Source organism: Kogia breviceps, chromosome 4, assembly GCF_026419965.1.
Source record: "Kogia breviceps isolate mKogBre1 chromosome 4, mKogBre1 haplotype 1, whole genome shotgun sequence".
Lineage (NCBI taxonomy): Eukaryota > Metazoa > Chordata > Mammalia > Artiodactyla > Physeteridae > Kogia > Kogia breviceps.
The window spans coordinates 111811452-111817647 of NC_081313.1; positions in this window are offsets into that span (position 1 = coordinate 111811452).

The following is a 6196-nucleotide window of genomic DNA, read 5'->3' on the forward strand; positions in this document are numbered from 1 at the left end:
GCGCAGTGACCAGGATACTTGACTTGGGCCAACACTCAAGAGGGCCAAATCTCCTTGACTATGCTTCCCAAAGGGCCTGCCACATATTTGGCTTACCTGAACCAGGGTCAGGCACACACACAAGTCACTTTCTCTAGACCCAAAAGCTGTGTAGGCTCTTACCCACACTTCAAAGGCCACTAAATACAAATTTCAGCAAAGGAAAGCGAACCCCAATGTTTTGATCCCGAGCAGGGCCCTGTGGGGCTCCTGGGCACAGAGGATTTTTGCCCCCCATTTCTTGTAGGTAAGAGTCCAGCCTCCAAAGGACCTTCCCTGAGTTCCAAAGCGCAGATTTGAACAGTTGCCAATCAAGGGAGGAGCAGCCACAAAACCACCTGAGGTAAGGTTAAAGGGTCCACCTGAGACCCTGCACACACCCTCATCTTGTCAGCAACACACCCATCTGACACTTTGCAGGAGAATGCAAGACTGTTACTGCCTATTCCTTTATTACATACCTTTAAACACAGTCCTGATTATATAACCTCTCCCTGTTCCCCAGCGAGTAGGGCACAGTTCCAGCTAGCCTACTATTGAGGTGCTAGCCTCCTGTGTTCCCTCTCTTCCTGGCAAAGAAATAAAACCACTTTTTCTTTTTTATCCGTAACTGTCTCCTTCTTTATGTTTGGCATTGTTGCACAGACAGCCAAGATTTTGGCAACACTTTCTGAAAGTCAATGACTCTGGGGTAACACTGCCTGAACAGCTTTACCTTCCCACCCCTCCTAAACTGTTGAGACTACTCAATAAAATAATCCACGTAAAATGTCTGACACATGGGAAATGCTGTGTTAGACATTATTCACTATTAGCTATTTCTGCCATTTTTAGGCCTGAAAGTCCAATGCCTAATGCTCTCGTGACCACTCAGAATTCAACTAACCCCTTTACAGTAATGGTCATTTCAGCACTCTATTCTCCTTATTCACAAATGACACCAGAACCCTTACTTAATTCAGAACATCAGCTACTGCTCTGAGGACTGCAGCATCAAAATTAAGTATTACAGAAGCCACAGACCACTTATTCTGCACTCTTCAAACATACCTAATGATGTAGGCCATCTGCCATTTCAGGTTGAAAGCAGAAATGTCAAAGTGCTTCCAAGAGGTGGCTTAAACAGATACTCTCACCCATCTATCCACATCCCCAGCCCTACTTTTTTTTTTTTTTTTTTTTTTTTGCGGTATGCGGGCCTCTCACTGTTGTGGCCTCTCCCGTTGCGGAGCACAGGCTCCGGACGCACAGGCTCACCGGCCATGGCTCACGGGCTTAGTTGCTCCGCGGCATGTGGGATCTTCCCGGACCAGGGCACGAACCCGTGTCCCCTGCATCGGCAGGCGGATTCTCAACCACTGCGCCACCAGGGAAGCCCCCCAGCCCTACTTTTAAAATGCTGCCTCCTGATTACTACAGTAGGGTATTTTCCCTAGGATCTGAGGTGAAGCTGGAAATACCCACAGGCCTACAGTGCAATCATTAAGATTCTGCGTTGAAGAAATCCAACACATGAAACTAATGCAATATTGTAAATCAACTATACTTGAATTTAAAAAAAAATAAAGAAATCCAGAGCAAAGGACAAAATATGCAGCAGTGGCACCAGAAGAGGCCATAACCAGATCCGTTATCACCTTGAGCTTTTCAGAGGACATGAGAGCTACTGCACTACCATCCCAAAGATCTTGGTCCATATTTGGTCATCCTCTCTATCCATCCCTCCCCTCCCCTCCCCCTTCCCTTTCCTTCCTTGGCTGCATTGGGTCTGCATTGCTGCACACGGGCTTCTCATTGCGGTGACTTCTCTTGTTGTGGAGCACAGGATCTAGGGATGAGGGCTTCAGCAGTTCCTGCACGCGGGGCCTGGAGTGTGCGGGCTACTGTAGTTGTGGCGCACGGGCTTAGCTGCTACACAGCATGTGGGACCTTCACAGATCAGGGCTCGAACCCGTGTCCCCTGCATTGGCAGGCAGATTCTTAACCACTGCGCCACGAGGGAAGTCCCTCCAGCCCTTTTCTCTACAACCAGCTCTTGTGTAGCTATGGGGAAGGAGTAGTGAGCTAGGGCTTATTGTCTTTGTGGTCTTTTAATCACAGGTCATTGAAAGGATTAAAATTAAAGAGGTAGTTTTATTTAAACCAATGTAGAGATCACTCTTCTTTTGCACGTGATTATGGGAAACAAAGATTGCTCAACACCAAATACATCATACAGCTTCTCCTGCCATTCCTCTTGCTTGCTACATTCAACACACACTCAGATCCTCACTGCTGCTGGCAAGGGACTTACCTTGAAAGGAAAGTTGGACCTAACAGCAAGGGTAATTCTACACACATTTTTACATCTGGCATATTTCACCATACCTTGTAAACTGGCTCTTTCCTGAAACACTCTTGGACATACCTGACCTTTTGATTCACAAGGCCCACCCTTGACCAGGCTTTACAAAACCTAACTACTAGTCCTTGCCCCTGCCCTGAAGGCTGTTTGATCTACTGGAAAAACCTAAACCATAATAGACCATGGAATCTCCTTACAGCTCAGAAGACATGCTAAGCCTTGAAGCAGAAGTGCTCAACAGACTCTGGCATTTCCAAAAGCTTTAATTAGACCTTTCACTTTGGTCTTTCTAGCGTCTGCAGAGCAAGCACTCTTAACTTCCTTTTCTATCACAATTCTGGTCTTTGACTTCCACCAATGGGCAACAGACTGGATGGTGGCCATAACCTACCACTACACTAATAAGTCAGCTAAGAACGTCTCTGGCAGACCAGTGGTTAAGACTGCACTTTCAATGCAGGCGGTGCGGATTCAATCCCTAGTTGGCGAACTAAGATTCCACATGCCGCTCAGTGCAGCAAAAAAAAAAAAAAAAGTCTGCTAAATCATCTCTTGGAAGAACGTACCTGGTATTGTCCATTAAAGCCTAAATGGACTTTCCCAAAGACAATATCTGGATGGCTGAGGCTATATGAAGAGACTCCTAAGGGGGCTAAGTATTCATATGAAGTGGTCTGCTCCATTAGCAGCATTTTAGGCAGAGAAAACTTAACAGACCACCCACTTATCCCAAACCTGTTGAGGATACAAACTACTTACAATTAAATTTCAGCCATGAAAATCTGTGTTTTGCCTGAAGAAAAAATAAAAACAACAAATGAAAAAATGAAACAAAAATAACCAAAACACAACTACAGACTTTTTTTCAGCATTCAATCACTAGCTATAACCTCCTCCCTTTTCAATTCCTGGGAGAGGAATTCTCATCCAGGTATGACAGGAACCTTGAATCTGGGGTTTATCATCCAGTCCACTTACTCTTAGTTATCAATCATCTTTGTATGTTCAACTTTCAAACAAATTTGTACATTATAAATATCCATAATCCATTTTCCTTCCCTCAAATTTATATACCAGCTGATAAGTGAACACTGTAACCTATTTACTGGATAGCACTAGGACTTCAAGCCAACACTACTATTTCTGCAACATTCTACTTGTCTACATGGCAGTAACCTGTGCAATTAATTAAATATATATAATAAGAAACAGGAATATAATGTACTTATAGCCCTAAGACATAAGGCTTAAACTATAATTGAAACAAATATGGAGAACATTAGGTGTGTCCTAAATAATACATCTACGACCTGCATAACGTTATTCAACAGAATATATAACTGTGAAGGGGAAAAAACCTAACTTAAAAAAGTTCATATTCCCTGGTGGTCCGGAGGTTAGGACTCGGGTTCAATCCTTGGTCGGGAATTAAGATCCCACAAGCTACAAGGTGCTCCCCCCATCTCCCCGCCCCCCACAAAAAGTTCATAAAAGCTAGAAATATGTCAAAGAACATGCGAGAACAGATTAAGGCTTTAATGAAAGTTTTAGCTCATGGGAACAGAATCTACCTCATAACAAATAAGCCTATTATTAAACTTTAAGGTCCATTTCTAGTGACACATTACAGTTGAAAGTAAGGGACTACTTATTATACAGGACAGGTAAAAGTCACTACTGAAAGAAAATAATCACATGGTATATTTTAATTGTTCACTAAAACCCACAACAACCATCAATTAGCACAAAATTCAATATTCTTAAATTTGTAGTTGGGAAACTGAGCAGCAGTTCTTAAATCTAGATGTAAATTAAAACCACTTGGGAAACTTAAAAATACTTACGCCTGGGCCTTCCTCCAAATAATTTAAATCATAACCGCTGTGGGCATCAACGTTAAGAACCACAGTAAAAAAAAATCCTTTCCCTATTAAGCTAAAGCTAGGTCTTTCTGAAAAATTATCCAATACTGACACACTACACTTCTATTTAAAACACACCTACTGCAACCAAGAAAAGGAAGTCATCTATGTTTGCTAAGGATATTCAACCTAAGAAATGAGCACATCATTTTATCAATTCATTTTACCCTTACAAAATTCAGTTCCAAAGCAAATTTCTCCAAGTCCTCAGTCTAGAACACTCAAAAACATTCACATTTTTGAACAAGCTTTGTAAAACTGAAAATTCTATTTTAATCTGTTACTAATTGAGAAATCATAAACAGCAATTACATATTTTTAAAGGAAATTACTATACTTACCAATGCACTTTCTTTTTTAAAAAAATTTTTTTATTGAAGTATAGTTGATTTACAATGTTACACCAATGCATTTTCTTTACCCATTTCATAATCAGGTAGGTTAATAACACTTTCTAGTTTAGATGGCCAAAGTCCTATCATTCTCTACAATTAGCCAATTCGTTAAAACCCTGGTAATCATTCTAAACCCAAGCCAGTGTGGCCACAAGCCCCCCCCCTTTTTTTTTGGCCGTGCCACACGGCATGCATTATCTTACTTCCCCAACCAGGGACTGAACCCCTACCCCCTGCAGTGGCAGTTCGGCGTCTTAACCACTGGACCACCAGGGAAGTCCCCACAAGCCCTTTTCTGTTAACCACAAGGTCTACTTTAGAAAGGTTGTACCTGGATGACAATAACACATTACAAGATACTCGTTCTTTTGGAGTCAATTTTGATCACAGGACCTGAAAAATAACTGCTTGGTATCTATTAATAGATCAGATGGAAACTGGATTATGTACTGCACATTAATAAACTATTTGTTCAGTCAGAAAGAAAACACATAAAATGACAAAACAAAAGAGAGACAGAGTGATGTATTTCTTATGAAAGCATAAAAGATTAAAATGAAAGGGAGAAATGCGGAAAAACTAAGGGCTTCTGGACAATCAACTCCACGAGCTACCAAAAAAATAGAGAGTGGACCACTTAAAAAATATATATATTGTGTATGTATTTTCTTCAAGCATCTTAGAAAGAGAAATGCAAAAATTTCCTCATCAGTTCCAAATTCAACACAGTACAAAGCAAAGAAACTTTTATTACTATACCCACACAATTAATGATTAAGTGTCTTGAAGTTTACCCTGGTAGCTTAAGACAATCAAGTATTAGTTTCCATAGAAAACCTGTTTTAACTTCCTAATCCTAGTCAAAGGATAAAAGGGAGGGGAAAAACTCAGTATGTGCTTATCACCGCCACTTCATTTCAAATGCCATTTTTGTCCTTGGGTGAATGTACATAACACTAAGCCATGATCTAGCAACAGTTTTCTATTTGGTTTAACTAGTATCATTTAAAGAGCATAATACAGGATAATGCTTTAACAGCTATATCTTATCGGAGACAAATTTAAGATCACGTGACAAGTAATGCACAAATATTCGTTAAGAACTTACCACTCTGTCAATCATCTTAAAGCGTCCACGTAACATACATAGCAATATTTATAACCAGAAACTGCAGTGACTGATAAGTAGATACATTATTTAGTTTGTTAACCTCTACCTGAAAACATGCTTTTTTCATTAAAAAACAAAACCCGAAAAACATAAATCTCGATTTATATGGTTTTACAATCAGGTCTTACTGAAGCAGCACAGACTTCATTTCCTTTCTTGCAGATAATATGCAGGAAGAAGAACCCACAAAGAGCATGCTGGCAATCTGACATACTGTACTACAAATAAGTCCTGAAATTCATTTGAAGAATGTCAAGGAGTTACGAGAGAGATTATGTAGTGGCCTTGATTTTTATTTTTCTTTACCTAGAATTCTACAAATTCT